The 19,337-nt window shown below is 44.5% G+C and overlaps 1 protein-coding gene across 1 annotated transcript in view; it reads right to left on the bottom strand.

Moving 5' to 3' along the window:
* Window positions 1-19,337, bottom strand: part of tspan9a (tetraspanin 9a) — a 287,169-nt gene that overhangs the window by 199,929 nt on the left and 67,903 nt on the right. Inside the window, exon 3 of the mRNA XM_014147922.3 lies at window positions 5,163-5,236. The gene's annotated coding sequence lies outside the window, so the exon portion shown is untranslated. The remainder of the gene's footprint in view (window positions 1-5,162; window positions 5,237-19,337) is intronic.

Genomic DNA, 19,337 nt, shown 5'->3' with positions numbered 1-19,337 from the left:
AGTGTGGTGAGTGTGTGGTGACAGGTTCACCTCAGACAAAACCTTGTATGTGTGTGGTTATCTGTGGACCTTCTACGAAACAATGCTGAGTAGACAGCAGCTTAGTGCTCCTCTGTAATATATTATTTACCTGTTGTAAGAGAATATCCATTGATTCTAAGAATCTGCCAGAGAGGTTAGCAAAACAGTACAGTACTGCATTCCTTGCTTCTCAATACTGCAAGAGAGCTAATACATCTTTACAGCTAAAATTATATTTATGTAACAGTAGTGTTAGCTCATTCAACCAGCCGTACAAATTTCACTGGGGATGGGAGACGGGGTGACATTCATTTTTCCACATTTTGAAATTGCATTTTGTCCCCCTGTCACGTCCTGACCCTTGTAAGAGGTCATTTGCCATAGTAGAGTGGTCAGGGCGTGACAGGTGGTTGTTCTGGGTGGTTTGGGGTTTTCTGTTTATATGTGGGGTTTTTCTAGATTTCTATTTCTATGTTTTGTTTTCTATGTTTTGGCCGGGTATGGTTTCCAATGAGAGGCAGGTGTCTTTCGTTGTCTCTGATTGGAAGCCATACTTAGGTTTTGTGGGTAGTTGTTTTCCGTTTTGTCAGTGTACCTTACGGAACTATTGTCAGTCGTTTTATTGTTTTGGTTCGAGTGTCTTCATTAAAAGTTTAAATATGAGCACTATACACGCTGCGCCTTGGTCTACTCATTTCGACGCCTGTGACACCCCCCCAGTTTTATCATTGGAACGTGATACAAAACGAGGCGCGGTGTGCTTTAGGACCATGCGGACGCCTCCGAGCGGTTGGATAAACTGTTGGAGTGTTAATCTGACTGGATAAAAACATATATATGCCCCCCCCCCCACTTTTAAAACCAAAGTTGTGCCCCTGAATTAAACTGATATTAAACTACTTCTGAACACAAAGCTACCCGAAGTGCATATATAAGCTCACATACTCCAGAAAACATACTGTACAGTCATTGCCGATGGTTATGAGAACATGTAGCTACTCTTCCCACACAATGAAAGTCAGCTAGTCCAAACAGTGTTCAGCCTGCGTAATGGGAATACAATTCTCCCAGTAGAGCAGAGTCTCAAAGAAGACATCAGCCTCCTCTCAAAAGCCAGGCATGTTAATTAAGCTGCCTACAACAGGAGATTTGAACATTTAATTTTTTATAACATCATTATACAACTCCTTTATTAGAGTGTTGCAGAGGATGGGAAATACTTGTAAATCAGAATTATTATTTATAGTCATTCATTAGTTTGCTCATGGGTGGTTCCTCCGAGACGCATGCATACCCATGCATACATAATGAACCATTCTCTCCCGGACAATGAAACCAAGGTGCAGGAACCAATTTAATGTAAAATGGATGCCTTCAGAGGGCCAAACTGTATTGTTCGTCCTTTCACACCGACATAGCTTGCCTTATGGCTTAGCGCTGCCTCTCCACAGAATAGAACCCATGTCCGTGTCTTGGCCCGCTATGTAAATAAACAACACCGGAAGATTCCACGTTGCCATCCCTCCATCTCATCTTGCATCATTAATCATCTCACGCAACATAAATAAAAAAACGGTCGATAAATAAGTCAACCGAGCCAGACTACTCTGTCTCGAGCAGCAGTACCACCACAGTGAGCAGCCGGTAATTCGTTGTCTCCCATTGCCAAAGCAAAGTCAATCAATAGCCAATTAAACAGAGGCGTGGCATATCTCTGGTGGCCAGCGGTGCATGTTGCTGCTGCTTCGGCCTGGGAAATAAATATGTAAATGGTTCTATTGGAGGAGTAGAGTCAGGTGTTCTAAGACCCGGGGGGAGGGGGGGGTTGAGGTGGGTGACGCGGCCTTGTTTGGACATCCTCTGGGCAGGCCCGCCCCGTCCTCCCTCGGTCTCAGTTACTCCTGACCTCCCAGCACTGCACCTCACACTGGCCCACATGCCTGTGGTCAAAGAGGCCTGGGAGGCTGGGGGGCTGCTGATATTTCAATGACCTCATCTGTCAATATCCCTGAATGATCCACCAGCTGAAGGCTCCCTGATTGAGTGCGAGGGGGGGGGGGGGGCTTTCTTCACACACATATGAGCTCACATTATGTGTATCTGCACATACAGTCGAATGAAAAAGTTTGGGCACCCCTGACAATTTCCATGATTTCCATTAATAAATAATTGGGTGTTTGGATCAGCAATTTCATTTTGATCTATCAAATAACTGATGGACACAGTAATATTTCAGTAGTGAAATTAGGTTTATTGGATTAACAGAAAATGTGTAATATGCATCAAAACTAAATTAGACTGGTGCATAAATTTGGGCACCCCAATAGAAAAATCACATCAATATTTAGTAGAGCCTCCTTTTGCTAAAATAACAGCCTCTAGATGCTTCCTATAGCCTCTAATGAGTGTCTGGATTCTGGATGAAGGTATTTTGGACCATTCCTCCTTACAAAACATCTCCAGTTCAGTTAGGTTTGATGGTTGCCCGAGCATGGACAGCCCGCTTCAAATCATCCCACAGATTCTCAATGATATTCAGGTCTGGGGACTGGCATGGCCATTCCAGAACATTGTACTTGTTCCTCTGCATAAATGCCCGGGTAGATTTTGAGCAGTGTTTTGGGTCGTTGTCTTGTTGAAATATCCAGCCCCGGCGTAACTTCAACTTTGTGACTGATTCTTCAACATTATTCCCAAGAATCTGCTGATTTTGAGTGGAATCCATGTGACCCTCAACTTTAACAAGATTCCCAGTACTGGCACTGGCCACACAGCATGATGGAACCCCCACCAAATTTTACTGTGGGTAGCAAATGTTTTTCTTGGAAAGCTGTGTTCTTTTGCTGCAATGCATAACGTCCCTTGTTATGACCAAATAACTCAATCTTTGTTTCATCAGTCCACAGCACCTTATTCCAAAATGACGCTGGCTTGTCCAAATGTGCGTTTGCATACCTCAAGCAACTCTGTTTGTGGCGTGTGTGCAGAAAAGGCTTCTTCCGCATCACTCTCCCATACAGCTTCTCCTTGTGCAAAGTGCGCTGAATTGTTGAACGATGCACAGTGACACCATCTGCAGCAAGATGATGTTGTAGGTCTTTGGAGGTGGTCTGTGGACTGTTTTCAACCGTTCTCACCATCCTTCGCCTTTGCCTCTCCGATATTTTACTTGGCCTGCCACTTCTGGCCTTAACAAGAACTGTGCCTGTGGTCTTCTATTTCCTCACTATGTTCCTCACAGTGGACACTGACAGCTTACATCTCTGCGCTAGATTTTTGTAGCCTTCCTCTAAACCATAATGTTGAACAATCTTTGTTTTCAGGTCATTTGAGTTGTTTTGAGGCCCCCATGTTGCCACTCTTCAGAGGAGAGTCAAAGAGAACAACAACTTGCAATTGGCCACCTTAAATACCTTTTCTCATGATTGGATGCACTTGTCTATGAAGTTCAAGGCTTAATGAGCTCACCAAACCAATTGTGTGTTCCAATTAATCAGTGCTAAGTAGTTACAGGTATTCAAATCAACAGAATGACAAGGGTGCCCAAATTTTTGCATAGCCTGTTTTTCACATCTGATTTAATTTCATACAACTTAATATTGCTACACTAAAAAACTTTGTCTGGACAATACCCCAGTATTCAGCTTTTATTAGAAAATGAATGGCATGCCACTGTGATCATTTTCTGTGACGACAGAGTAAATTATTATGCAGCCTCAGAGGGGTGCCCAAACCTTTTCATACGACTGTACATACAGGTAACTACCAAAATAATGGAAACACTTGAGTAAATGAGGGATACAAAATATATTGAATGTAGGTGCCTCTAGACAAGGAAAAAAGTCTGTGGGATCGGCACTCAAAAAGATGTTGCATAAAGCGTACTTTTTCACTGGGAGAACGCCACGGTCCCCTTTTGATAAGCAGGTGCTTCCACACAGATGTGGTTCCTGAGTTAATTAAGCAATTCATATCCCAGAATGCTTAGGGTGATGTATAAAAACGCTGGGCAGGCCATTATTTTGGCCATTATTTGGCTACCGTGGCTATGCCCCCATAGGATGACCATGCCCCCATCCACAGGGCACGAGTGGTCACTGAATGGTTTGATGAGCATGAAAACGATGTAAGCCATGGCGGTCTCAGTCATCAGATGTCAACCCAATTGAACACTTATGGGAGATTCTGCAGAGGTTACTGAGGGCGTTTTCCCCCACCGTCAATAAATGATGGAATTTTTCAAGGAAAAATAGTGTCGCATCCCTCCAATAGAGTTCCAGATACTTGTAGAATCTATGCCAAGGTGCATTGAAGCTGTTCTGGCGGCTCGTGGTGGCCCAAAACACTTTATGTTGGTGTTTCCTTTATTTTGGCAGTTACCTGTACATATAGTACATGGATTGCCCAGTCACACTCACTCACTCACTCACTCACTATATCTTTCTGCCTCACACACACACACACCTCTTGCAAACCACCAAGCCCAGAAGGGGACGTTTGTATGCATTACCAGGGGCAGTGTGGGAGTAATGCACAGATCCTTGACCCCTTCATCCCCAAACCCCCTATCCCCCCATTCTGCTGATCTCTCTGCTATGGAACTGACACCTCGGAGCTAAGGGCCTCTCATTGCGTCACATGAATGGCACCGCAGCCGCCGAGCCTGACAGTTCAGCTACCCTCCGCCTTGATCTAGCCGGACACAGGTTGGCCCTTACACCTTGGAAGGCCTGGGGAATCAGAGCACAACTGACTGGGGAGTGTTGGTTGTAAACTGAACAAGATTATACCATGCTATTTCTGTAAGACACACTGCAGAGCAAGCAGTAGGGCTGTCAAAGGTGCAACGGCGCACTGTGATATCAGAGCAGAGGGGGCTGAGCTAGAGAAGCTAATGCTGGCTACAGTACTAATTGAACACACACATCCACGTGAGACTGAAACGCGGCGAGAGCAGTGGCATTACATCTCTGGTTGGTGTAATTACAAAGTCTCGTTCCCTTTGAAAAGACGGGAGGTGTGTGTGTGTGTGTGTGTGTGTGTGTGTGTGTGTGTGTGTGTGTGTGTGTGTGTGTGTGTGTGTGTGTGTGTGTGTGTGTGTGTGTGTGTGTGTGTGTGTGTGTGTGAGGGTGTGGTCTTACCTTTCCTCTGGGGGGGAGATGAAGACTGTGTCTGTTCCTCTGTTCCTCAGTCACAGGTCAGGCAGCCCTGAAGCCTGCCAAACACACAAACTCAGTCAGCCCTCTACTTGCTCTTCCACACCACAGTCCATTAATAATAACATCCTATTTATAAAGAGGGCCAGGCCTGTAAAACACAATAAAACCCGGTATATAAAAATGGCTAGATGTATTCCACAGGCTAGCCTTCAAATTTATAGAGCATCAACACCACAGCTTGAGAGACTACAGTAAATAGCTGCTCGTTGTTTTTCAAAGAGCAGAGTGGACAGTGCTTCAGCTAAGCTCCCCAGACAAAACTCCAGATGCTGCGCGTGTGACCTTGAGCACTGCGGCAAAATACTGAGAAGGGGAGAAGTAAGGGTGACGTGTTGGATTGGATAACAAGATGTATACACACTCATGTACACATATAGTGCATACCAATATTGTAGCTTCTGTATCTGATTCATTTATTTCCTCTCCCTCTCACACACACGCAGTGTCACTCAGCAGGCATGGCAAAATACCAAAAAAATATCAAAGGCCAGCACTTGCTCTGCAGAATGAATGATGGCACTTCATGAACACCTTCAAATGAGAAGTGCAGCAGGAGTCTACAGGCTGATCTACAGCCCCAATCATATACGCAGGCCAGGTTTCTTCCCCCTGTATGATGACTTATGATGGCCCAGCCACTGCCTTTTATTTCCATTTTATGATGAGCAATGGCATCTCCCGTTTCCTTTTATCATTTGGGGGGCTGTTCTACAATAGCAGCAGAATGGGAACAGCCTCGGCAGTGCCAACCAACTATTCCAATATAGTCGTGTCATCTCCCCTCCAGGGACAATATGGGTCGATATCGGAATGGAAGTCCCTGTATCACCTGGCTGTAGAATAGATCATCAGCATATGGGGATACTTATACACAGTCATACAGAAACACCAAGACTCTGTGATGATGCACTGGTGAGCCACACAAACAGCCTGATTGTTTGGTTGGCCTACAACTCGCTAAATGAACTATGCTTTCGCTACTTTTAAACATTTTGCTATGTAATCGCGTAAAGTAAGCTACAGGAAAGCCAGAGTCTGGTAAGGATGTCATTTATTCAGAAATGTTTTGCATTGTTTCTCTTTTGTTTGGCATCGCCAACATGTTCTACTTAAAGGTGCTTACAGATGGGCCGCGGTAAGCGGCGAAGGTCTCATAGACTTCAGTGTGGCGGGCTGCAAAAAAAGCAAGCAGTTTTGCAAGCGGCGCGGTTCGAGGTGAGCGGCGCACGGGAGCGAGCACCACGCACGGCGGCCTTTCATGGCTGACCAATGAGCAGAGTTCATCTTGTCAACCAATCAAACAATGTTTTAACGACAACAACAGGGACCGCCGGTCTCTACACACGATAGGTGGATGGCATCGTGGATATATTAGAAAATTGGATTTTCTTGCAGTTCAATTGCTGTTTACCAAGGCCCATGTATAAGCACTGGCTTACTATAGGTGAGTGCACGCCGGTCAAGTTCACGGCTTAAGGCAAAGGTTGCGTCCCTATACATATTTTGGTTTCCATTTGATTTTCAATGTTCATCAGAAACGCTGATATTTATGCAAAATAGGTATTTGTTTTTATTGACGAGTAAAGTAGGCCTATTGGTCAGAAGTTTAAATAGATTAAGTTGACTGTGCCTTTAAACAGCTTGAAAATTCCAGAAAGTTATGTAATGGCTTTAGAAGCTTCTGATAGGCTAATTGACATAATTTGAGTCAATTGGAGGTGTACCTGTGGATGTATTTCAAGGCCTACCTTCAAACTCAGTGCCTCTTTGCTTGATTTCATGGGAAAATCAAAAGAAATCAGCCAAGACCTCAGAAATAAAATTGTAGACCTCCACAGGTCTGGTTCATCCTTGGGAGCAATTTCCAAACACTTGAAGGTAACACGTTCATCTGTACAAACAATAGCACGCAAGTATAAACACAATGGGACCATACAGCCGTCATACCGCTCAGGAAGGAGACGCGTTCTGTCTCCTAGAGATGAACGTACTTTGGTGCGAAAAGTGCAAATCAATCCCAGAACAACAGCAAAGGACCTTGTGAAGATGCTGGAGGAAACAGCTACAAAAGTATCTATAGCCACAGTAAAACGAGTCCTATATCGACATAACCCGAAAGGCCGCTCAGCAAGGAAGATGCCACTGCTCCAAAACCGCCATAATAAAAGCCAGACAACTGTTTGCAACTGCACATGCGGACAAAGATTGTACTTTTTGGAGAAATGTCCTCTGGTCTGATGAAACAAAAATAGAACTGATTGGCCATTATGACTATCGTTATGTTTGGAGGAAAAAGGGGGATGCTTGCAAGCCGAAGAACACCATCCCAACCGTGAAGCACGGGGGTGGCAGCATCATGTTGTGGGGGTGCTTTGCTGCAGGAAGGACTGGTGCACTTCACAAAATAGATGGCATCGTGGATATATTAGAAAATTATGTGGATATATTGAAGCAACATCTCAAGACATCAGTCAGGAAGTTAGGAAGTTAAAGCTTGGTCGCAAATGGGTCTTCCAAACAGACAATGACCCCAAGCATACTTCCAAAGTTGTGGCAAAATGGCTTAAGGACAACAAAGTCAAGGTATTGGAGTGGCCATCACAAAGCCCTGACCTCAATCCTATAGAAAAAGTGTGTGCGAGCAAGGAGGCCTATAAACCTGACTCAGTTACACCAGCTCTGTCAGCAGGAATGGGCCAAAATTTACCCAACTTATTGTGAGAAGCTTGTGGAAGGCTACCCAAAACATTTGACCCAAGTTAAACAATTTAAAGGCAATGCTACCAAATACTAATTGAGTGTATGTAAACTTATGACCACTGGGAATGTGATGAAAGAAATAAAAGCTGAAATAAATAATTATCTCTACTATTAATGTGGTGATCCTAACTGACATAAGACAGGGAATCTTTACTTGGATTAAATGTCAGGAATTGTGAAAAACTGAGTTTAAATGTATTTGGCTAAAGTGTATGTAAACTTCTGAATTCAACTGTAGGTGTTCCTCTTATCAAGGTGGGTGAGGGCAGTGTAGTGAGCAATTGAGATTGCATCATCTATGGATATGTTGGGGCGGTATGCAAATTGGAGTGGGTGTAGGGTGACTGGGATGGTGGAATTATTGTGTGCCATAACATAGACGTCTGTGATTGGTTCAGATTTGGTCCGGTCTAGACCAGCCTTGATTTGGCTAAAACATAGACATCTATGATTGGTTCAGTTCAATTTTGGTCCAGACACAAACTCTGATCCAAACATAGACATCTATGTTTCACACATTTGGACAGCACGTTACAGCACACTACAGTCGAGCACAGTAGAGTACAGTACATTAAAATACAGTACAGGGAAAAAAAGTTTAGTACAGTAGAGTACACTACAGTACAATACAATAGCAGTAGAGTACTATAAAGTAAAGAAAAGTAAAGTATAGTTCACTACAGTACAGTAGAGCATAGTACATTACAGTATAATGTACTGTATTGTACTGAACTAAACTGTACTCTACTGAACTCTACTGTACTGTACTGACTTAAACTCTACTATGCTATACCGTACTGTACTCTAATATACTCTACTGAATTAAACTGTACTGTACAGTACTCTATTGAATTTAACTGCTTTACTGTACGCACCATACTGTACTTTACTGTACTCTAGTCCACTGAACTGTGTCGTACATTCCTATTTTCCACTGTGGTCCTAACACTTTTCTTCTAGCTCTCCTGGTTTGTCACGTTGGTTTATCTGTGTTGAGCGGATTCTGATTGTAATGTTCATGGCGATGCAATATTAGTTTCTACCTAAACGGTTACAACATGAATGGGTCTAGCTAGTTTCATTGCACACAACCTTTTATGGTGAAAGTAATGGTAAGCTGTACTTGTTACTGTTTAACCTTGGCACTCCAATTTGATAAAGTGTGTGGCAGTCTATCTAGAGAAAGTTCACACAGATCTACTTTGCTCATGTTTTGGTTAATGTTGTACTTCATCTTATGTCTTTTCAGGATCTACATTAGCTGGAGGGGCAGCTGTCATCTTCATTGGTAAAAAAATAAGTGGGAGAACCATAAACAAACATACATGGGATGTGACATGTGTTGTTGTGCTGTACTTGGCTAATACAGATCCACCTTTCTCTGAGGGCAAAAACATTTTCCCGTCTATTTCCTTTGCTTCACCAGCACATTCATGTAAGTGTATGATATACAGTGCATTCAGAAAGTATTCATACCCCTTGACTTATTCCACATTTTGTTGTTACAGCCTGAATTCAAAATTGATTAAATATATGTTTTTTGTCACCCATCTACACACAATACTCATAATGAAAAAGTGAAACACGCTTTTAGACATTTTTGCAAATGTATTGAAAATGAAATATGTAATTTACATAAGGATTCACATCCCTGAGTCAATACTTTGTAGAAGCACCTTTGTCAGAGATCACAGCGGTGAGTCTTTCTGGGTTAGTATCTAAAAGCTTTCCACACCTAGATTGCGCAACATTTTCCCATTATTATTTTCAAAATTCTTCAGGCTCAAGTTGGTTGTACATCATTGCTAGACAACCATTTTCAGGTCTTGCCATAGATTTTCAAGTAGATTTAAGTCTGAACTGTAACTCGGCCACTCAGGAACATTCACTGTCTTCTTGGTAAGCAACTCCAGTGTAGATTTGGCCTTGTGTTTTAGGTTATTGTCCTGATGAAAGGTGAATTAATCTCCCAGTGTCTGGTGGAAAGGAGACTCAACAAGGTTTTCCTCTAGGATTTTGCCTGTGCTTAGCTCTATTCCATTTATTTTTTATCCTGGAAAACTCCCCAGTCCTTAAAGATTACAAGCATATCCATAACATGACACAGCCCCCACTGAAGAGTGGTACTCAGTAATGTATTGCACTTTGTATTCAGGACAAAAAGTTTTGCAGTATTACTTTAGTGCCTTGTTGCAAACAGGATGGATATTCTGTACAGGCTTCCTTCTTTTAACTCTATCAATTAGGTTAGTATTGTGGAGTGACTACAATGTTGTTGATCCAGCCTCAGTTTTCTCCTATCACAGCCATTCAATTCTGTAACTGTTTTGAAGTCGCAATTGGCCTCATGGTGAAATCCCTGAGCACTTTCATTCCTCTCCGGCAACTGAGTTAGGAAAGAAGCCTGTATCTTTGAGTGACTGGGTATATTGATCAGAGCGGTTGGAAATCCCACTCATTACTCATGGAGCAGGCTCCGTCTCGCCACGTCCTTTCCAACTGCTCCTCTAAACCGCTCCGTGCTCACAGGGAAAAAAACACTCCAAACATTCCAGAATCACAATTTAACCAACATCTATTTTTTATGACTAACTGGACCTACCATTTGGTTTTGAAGTTTTGACACCAAACCATATGATTTGAATGAAAAGCATTTGAATAAACATGAAAAGGTGAATGTAAGAAGCGCACAATATTTCACATAGGCTACATGTCATATTAAACAGCATATAAACACTCTAAATAGGTCAGGAGCCAGACATGGAGACTAAAATGAATTATTTAGGCTTTATTATTTCAATTATTTCAAGGCTATAGTTTACAAAGAAATACATTGTGAAGCATTTGCGAGTGCGACACAATAGGCTGGTAGGGACATAAAACACTCATCTTTTAAACAACATGTTGTTGTATTAAATCATTATAGTCTATAAATTGCGCATATAGGCTGTAACTTACTTAAAACAAAAACAAATGAAACAAAAAATGACTTTTTAGTGCCTTTGAATTCTTTTTTAGAATTCATTGTTTAAAAACAGACTGCTCTTGCTAGTATGACTTTTTTATTGAAGCGTACATGTCGGCCTCTTGGCCTTCATCAGAGGTTTTTGCTCTAATAAACTAAATACACTATCTTTGGTATAATAATAAGCTCTTTCGCTCTTTTCATCTCAAAGCGCATTAATAGCAAAAAAACAATCAATACATTGTCATGAGTAGCCTAGCTATAGTTCGCTAGGTCAACCAATAGGGCCAGATCTTTGAGTGCAGTTTATGGCTTGATCAGAGGAAGGTAGTCAGAGAGATGGTTGACGAAGATGGAGTCTGGTGACGATGTTGTAGAGGGTTAGCTACTCTGGGAACCATCCTGAGTTGTGTAGCCACTGGACTTCTCCTTCACAAAGTATGGCACGCACTTGGGTGATGCCGCAGCTCTGGGCACCAGAAAGCTCACCACACACAGTTCAAAGTAGTAGCTAGCCAGTCATTCTCATTACGCGTCCTCTGCCTCAGCACTGCATTCTTCTACTGCATCTCCCATTCTTCTCAAGCTTCAGGTAAGTCTTCAATTGATACATGCTTAGGCCTACGCTGCCCTACCAAGCAAAAAGGCAGTAACTGCTCATATCGTGGTTCTGAGAAAAATTACTTTTATTTACCTTGGTTTCGCAGTAACCTTATGCAGTTACTGCTAACATGACCCCCATTTTCTCCAAAACACAATACAATAGAGGCAGGTTACTTGTCCACATGATTAAGCGTGTATTTTCAAACAAATGAGCAGTTACTGCCTTTTAGCTTGGTAGGGCAGTACGGTTAACTCAAGTTAACTCCAAATTCATTGTTCCAAACACTAGCTACTTATCTACTTAGCCCAAAACAACAACACTCTGGCACTCAGCTATAGTGATAGGTCAGTGGTTTGGGCTACATACAATCCTTTCCAGTTCATATGCCAACCTGTAACTGATGGTGCGTTCAAGACAACAGGGAACTCGGGAAAAAACGTGCTCCGACTGATAAAAAATATTTTGAACTGTCATCCAACTCGGAATTACAAGTCGGAAACTCCGGCATCATCCTAGACCTCTGTCTTCTCCGTCTTGAAAATAACTGACATCACGATTTTTCCCAGTCTGAGCTTGTTTTCTTTATGAGTTCCCAGTTGTCTTGAATGCGCCAAAAGTAATACGTTGCAGGAATTGTATACTGCATACTTTTTACTAAACAGTACGTGCCAAATAGTACACGACAATGAGTACATACTATGCAATTTAAGTATGTAGTACGCTAGTATGGGTATTCGTACACAGCCACTTTCACCGACACATTTCTTCAAATGGGTGAGGCGGTTTAGGGAGTGCCATCTCTTAACAAAGCAAAAACCTTTATTGCTAGAAAGGAACAGTTTGTATTTTGTCGAAAATATAATGGCCTATATTAAATCAGTGATAAAAATGGACACTATTTTGGGGCATAATCAATATACCATTAATCTACTTAAACTGTAAATTAATAGGTGTATCACTTTTCTGTGGTACACTTGGTGACCGTGTCAGCGTGCATTGCGCCCAGACCGCCACAGGAGTCACTAGTGCACGATGGGACAAGAACATCCCTGCCGGCCAAACCTTCCTCTAACCCGGACGACGCTGGGCCAATTGTGCGCCGCCCCATGGGTCTCCCGGTCGGGGCCGGCTGCGACAGAGCCTGGACTCTAACAAGAATCTCTAGTGGCACAGCTAGCACTGCAATGCAGTGCCTTAGACCACTACGCCACTCGGGAGTCCCAAGGTTTTATATTTTTAATAATTTGTATATTTAGTAACTCTGGATCTAGTCTTCTCTCATCACCTGGCTGCACTGTAAAATACATTCCACCATTTTTTGCAGCTGAACCTCTGACTTGTCTGGTGCTTATCTCAACTGTTGCATCTCCACACCAACTAGGCTGCCGGGTCCTCTATCTTAACAGTCAGATATGGAGCTATAGACTACACACGCACGCACGCACGCACGCACGCACGCACGCACGCACGCACGCACGCACGCACGCACGCACGCACGCACGCACGCACGCACGCACGCACGCACGCACACACACACACACACACACACACACACACACACACACACACACACACACACACACACACACCAGAGTATGACACCATTTGAGTTTGAACCCTGTCCTTGTTCGAATGTGTTAAATTGTTAACTTATTATTTTGTCTTTTTTGTCTTTTCATCGCCATCTTCATCTTTTGATAAAGTAAAAGTGAAGGCAAGGCTGCATTCTACCAGCTTTAGCTCTCAATCAAGAGGAGAAACTTTAAAAGGTCTTAGAGTTCATGGACTGGCATTTCAAAAAGTGTGCGTGTGTGTGCGTGCATACCCGTGTGTGAGAGAGAGATAGAGAGAGAAATACAGAGAGCGAGAGAGCAAGAGATTGAAAGAGCAAGAGAGCGAGACAGCAATAGGAGCACAAGAGAGTCTGCATAACAAAATAGTTATTCTGTCCCATTAGTGACCCAAATGAATGTTGGCTTCAATGACAATACCTAATAAGACTATGTAATTACTCGCAATTACTTGGAGCAGCCCATTTCCTCCTCAGAGAGTGTGGACAGCCGCTGGACATCTAGCTATAAACACTAACCAAGGAAAAGGATGGCCATCAGCACATGTTTAAGAAACTGCTAGAGCAACATTTCCACACGGCATTGTAGCATGTTCCCCTGTGTGTGACCAGAGGAGATTAATGATGTGGGGGTGGAAAGGTCAGCCGGTCAGCCTTCTGAGGAGTAGAGATCTACTGAGGAGATGCTACTATATAAACCGTATGACCCGTAGTGCTATACACAGGCCCGCTGTAATTGGGCACGGGCCGTGATCACTCACGGCCGTGTGTGTGTGTGTGTGCGTGTGATAGCACATGTGTATGCATAAGTGTGTGGTGGTTCTCCAAGCAAGTGAAAGGGCCGGAAGTGGTAAATGCTTTGGTGCAGCGGTCGTGCCTTGGTAGAAGGGCTGTGGTCCTGCTAGCAGTGGAGAGCCGTAGAGACTCACTGGAGACTGGAGGGAAAGTAGCCTTGTTCTAATAAGAAAGCTGGAAGGAGGTGTTGATTGGACCATGGCCTGTTGTAAGTTGTATTGTGGTATAATTAGCCCAAGGGGAGAGAGGGGAGGCAGGCAGCTGCCCCTATCACAGAGCCCCTCCAGCTGTGAGGGTGGCAGCAGGGGGACGTCACTGTGGCACAGGGGGGCAGTCAGCTGGGCCTCTAACTAGGGCCTGGGTCACACACACACACACACATACACGCACGTGTACAATTAAGCACACACGTACAGGCCCAAACTCCATTCCAGTCCCATTTAAAAGACGCGGGAAATGGAACGAAGCACAGGATGAGATGAGGGGATGAGATGAGGGGATCATTTCTTAATTTCAGAGTGCTGAGATGCTCTCAGAGATGCTCTCAGAATAAGCCCTCCGGTCAGAACCAAATGTCTTTACTACAGGGCCTTCATCACAATGGGTTAACACAGCTTGGAGGCAGGGCTCTGGGATCCTTCTCCTCAAGTAGCGGGCATTGGGTTCAACAGCTGTCCTTCCTCGCCTTGTCCTCTCCAATACGACCCTGCACGTTCCTCCATTCTCATCGTCAGGGCCCAGCGGTGCCCTCTCTCCAGGGTCTCTGAGGCCAGGGCTCCTCTGCTGTTGTCCCTGCTTAATCCTGCTCCGAGTACAGCAGGATAACTTCAGTCCACAAATCCCCAACAGCTGCATTGGTGCTGTGGCCCCTCTAGCCCCTCCAGCGGTCCAGCCCCAATGCCAGATTCACTACCCGCCTCTCCTCACACAGAGGCCTAGTGGAGGACGTGGACCGGGGCATGCCACGGGACATGACGCCACCACCCAGGAATGCCACGGGGAAGGAGCAATGGCAGGTCCCATTCCACGGAATGCTATGAGGGCTGAGGGAGGCAGAGGCAGTGGAAAGGAGGGATCCCATGATCACATGTGCCACGATCAATTTAGCTTCTACTGTACCTCCTTACCCTGCCATGAAAACCCTAGTCAACGGAGCTCCATGACAACAAGATACCATGACTTGTGTCCAGGTACTTATCTGGGTAGAATTGACGTGTAATGGAAACATGCCTGGAGGACTCTGCACAAGGAGCTAGAACAGAAATCAATGAGAAACCTTAACCATGCTATTGCATTCTACAATGGCAATCATAAACTGGGCAGTGCATCACTACGGTGCATGGAAATTGAGATTTGATTGTGTAAATGTGCTGATCAATGTTCAGAAACGACTTAAGTGATTAGCGATAGTTCCTCTGGCGCTTGCAGCAACACTGGTTTCAAATGATGTGGTAAATTGTTTGGATAGGAAGAAACACTGTGCTGCTCTATTCACTAATTCAAAGGCCGTCTGAAATTGGACTGGATCAGGCGTCATGAAATATCCCCACTCTCCACACAAATAAACTGGTCACAATCAGGACATAACTTTGTAAGGACTGTGTTTGAGCAAAATGTTTCTGTTAAAAAAACAGTGTGGCCAGCTCAAACGCTGACTGTTGCGTCAATCGAAACTGGACGTTCTCAATAAGTGTTCTAATCACACCGGTTTGAGCGTACGCTGCAGGAACCACTGTAGAATGATCACACCGGTTTGAGAGTACGCTGCAGGGACCACTGTAGAATGATCACACCGGTTTGAGCGTACGCTGCAGGGACCACTGTAGAATGATCACACCGGTTTGAGAGTACGCTGCAGGAACCACTGTAGAATGATCACACCGGTTTGAGAGTACGCTGCAGGGACCACTGTAGAATGATCACACCGGTTTGAGAGTACGCTGCAGGGACCACTGTAGAATGATCACACCGGTTTGAGCGTACGCTGCAGGGACCACTTTAGAATGATCACACCGGTTTGAGAGTACGCTGCAGGGACCACTGTAGAATGATCACACCGGTTTGAGAGTACGCTGCAGGAACCACTGTAGAATGATCACTCCGGTTTGAGAGTACGCTGCAGGAACCACTGTAGAATGATCACACCGGTTTGAGAGTACGCTGCAGGGACCACTGTAGAATGATCACACCGGTTTGAGCGTACGCTGCAGGGACCACTGTAGAATGATCACACCGGTTTGAGAGTACGCTGCAGGGACCACTGTAGAATGATCACACCGGTTTGAGCGTACGCTGCAGGGACCACTGTAGAATGATCACACCGGTTTGAGAGTACGCTGCAGGAACCACTGTAGAATGATCACACCGGTTTGAGAGTACGCTGCAGGGACCACTGTAGAATGATCACACCGGTTTGAGAGTACGCTGCAGGGACCACTGTAGAATGATCACACCGGTTTGAGCGTACGCTGCAGGGACCACTTTAGAATGATCACACCGGTTTGAGAGTACGCTGCAGGGACCACTGTAGAATGATCACACCGGTTTGAGAGTACGCTGCAGGAACCACTGTAGAATGATCACTCCGGTTTGAGAGTACGCTGCAGGAACCACTGTAGAATGATCACACCGGTTTGAGAGTACGCTGCAGGGACCACTGTAGAATGATCACACCGGTTTGAGCGTACGCTGCAGGGACCACTGTAGAATGATCACACCGGTTTGAGAGTACGCTGCAGGAACCACTGTAGAATGATCACACCGGTTTGAGCGTACGCTGCAGGGACCACTGTAGAATGATCACACCGGTTTGAGAGTACGCTGCAGGGACCACTGTAGAATGATCACACCGGTTTGAGAGTACGCTGCAGGAACCACTGTAGAATGATCACACCGGTTTGAGAGTACGCTGCAGGGACCACTGTAGAATGATCACACCGGTTTGAGCGTACGCTGCAGGGACCACTGTAGAATGATCACACCGGTTTGAGCGTACGCTGCAGGGACCACTGTAGAATGATCACACCGGTTTGAGCGTACGCTGCAGGGACCACTGTAGAATGATCACACCGGTTTGAGCGTACGCTGCAGGGACCACTGTAGAATGATCACACCGGTTTGAGCGTACGCTGCAGGGACCACTGTAGAATGATCACACCGGTTTGAGCGTACGCTGCAGGGACCACTGTAGAATGATCACACCGGTTTGAGCGTACGTGTCAAAGAGTTAAGTCTCGTAGATCAATACATTACTCTTGTTCTGTTTATAAAGCCTTCTTGGAGAAACTTCTGCCGGAATCTTACTTCCTTGTTAAACTACAGACTGACATGCAGGTTAAATAAAATGTAATCACACATAGAATGTAGGTACATCTAGATCTATCATTGGCTTCCTTTGTCTGTCTTAACCCTTTAGACCCCAAAATAATTTGACAATGCTGCTGTAGATTACTGAGAATTTTCAAGATAAAGCTAATTTTCTCACACATTTCAAACAAACAGACATAGCTCAAAAACAGAGAACAAATTACAATTACAAGTTAACTTACTTTTAAAGAGCATAACCTCTTATTTAATATGACACTACATTCATGTCAATAGGAATTACACTAATGTCGTCTTCCATTGTGTAAAGACACTCACTATCAAAAAACGATTAACAGTCGGCACAACAAAAAACCCTGGAATATTTCAACTGTAGTAAATTTGACTAAATTATTCACACAGAATGTACCAAGTATAATATATTATACTTATAAATATTATTTACATATAAATATTTTATAAATAATAAAAAATGTGACCAGAGGACAATATTCAGAAAGTATTTCAAAACTCACACAAAGTAGAATATTTGATTGACGGTGATTCTTACTTCTGCAAACAACTATTCCAAAACGATATAAAAATGTAGATCACCTCTCTCAATAAGACTTAGTACAGACTAGGCCTGACACAAAATGTAGAAATAGTAGCCTACTTCCTCAATAATTCAGTGAATTGGATGTGGTGGCGGACAGGTTGGCGTTAAACACCATATCTGAAAGAAAAACAGACTCCTACCACTTTTAAAACAACTCCAAAACCCCTGCCACTGTGACTTTAGGTCCCAGCTGTGTGGTACAAGGGTGAATGGTGGAAACATAGGCTCCCCTATCAGGTGTGCTCTCCCTCCTCCCCTTTCCCTGCTTCCTCTGCTTTCTCCTCTCCCTCTGCTTGTTCCCCTTCCTCTCCATCCACTCTCCTCTTCCTCCCCTTCATTCTCCTCTTCCTCCTCTTCACTCTCCTCTTCCTCTCTCCTCTTCCACTCTCCCTCCACTCTCATCTCCCTCCTATTCACTCTCCTCTTCCTCTCTCCCTCCACTCTCCTCTCCCTCCTCTTCACTCTCCTCTTCCTCTCTCCCTCCACTCTCCTCTCCCTCCGCTTCACTCTCCTCTCCCTCCTATTCACTCTCCTCTTCCTCTCTCTCTCCCTCCACTCTCCTCTCCTCTCCCTCCACTTCACTCTCCTCTTCCTCTCTCCCTCCACTCTCCTCTCCCTCCTATTCACTCTCCTCTTCCTCTCTCCCTCCACTCTCCTCTCCCTCCTATTCACTCTCATCTTCCTCTCTCCCTCTACTCTCCTCTCCCTCCTATTCACTCTCATCTTCCTCTCTCCCTCTACTCTCCTCTCCCTCCCCTTCACTCTCCTCTCCCTCCTATTCACTCTCCTCTTCCTCTCTCTCTCCCTCCACTCTCCTCTCCTCTCCCTCCACTTCACTCTCCTCTTCCTCTCTCCCTCCACTCTCCTCTCCCTCCTATTCACTCTCCTCTTCCTCTCTCCCTCTACTCTCCTCTCCCTCCCCTTCACTCTCCTCTTCCTCATGACTAGAACCTCAAAAGATGAAAACGCAGTCATTAAATTTAAATTTGCTATAGTAAATGATAGCCTTTGTGGGATGCGCCGGGGATATGGTCACTAGTGTAACCAGGCGGAGAGGCCTCATTTAACACATTCAGGCCAATCACATCAAGATTATGATCAGTGATTAGTTCATTGACTATAACTGCTTTGGAAATGAGGGCTCTAACATTAAGTAGCACGATTTTGAGATGTGAGATATCACAATCTCTTTCAATAATGACAGGAATGGAGGAGGTCTTTATTTCAGTAAGATTGCTAAGGTGAACACTGCCATGTTTAGTTTTGCCCGATCTAGATCGAGGCACAGACACGGTCTCAATGGGGATAGCTGAGCTGACTACACTGACTGTGCTAGTAGCAGACTCCACTAAGCTGGCAGGCTGCCTAACAGCCTGCTGCCTGGCCTGCACCCTATTTCTTCCTCCCCTTCACACTCCTCTTCCTCTCTCCCTCCACTCTCCTCTCTCTCTACTCTCCTCTTGCTCCACATCTCTATCCCT

The sequence above is a fragment of the Salmo salar genome, chromosome 16 (genome assembly GCF_965601325.2).
Source record: "Salmo salar chromosome 16, fSalSal1, whole genome shotgun sequence".
NCBI classification, from domain to species: Eukaryota; Metazoa; Chordata; class Actinopteri; order Salmoniformes; family Salmonidae; genus Salmo; species Salmo salar.
Note: the sequence above shows the minus strand (reverse complement) of the source record. Positions and strands in the feature narration are given on the sequence as shown.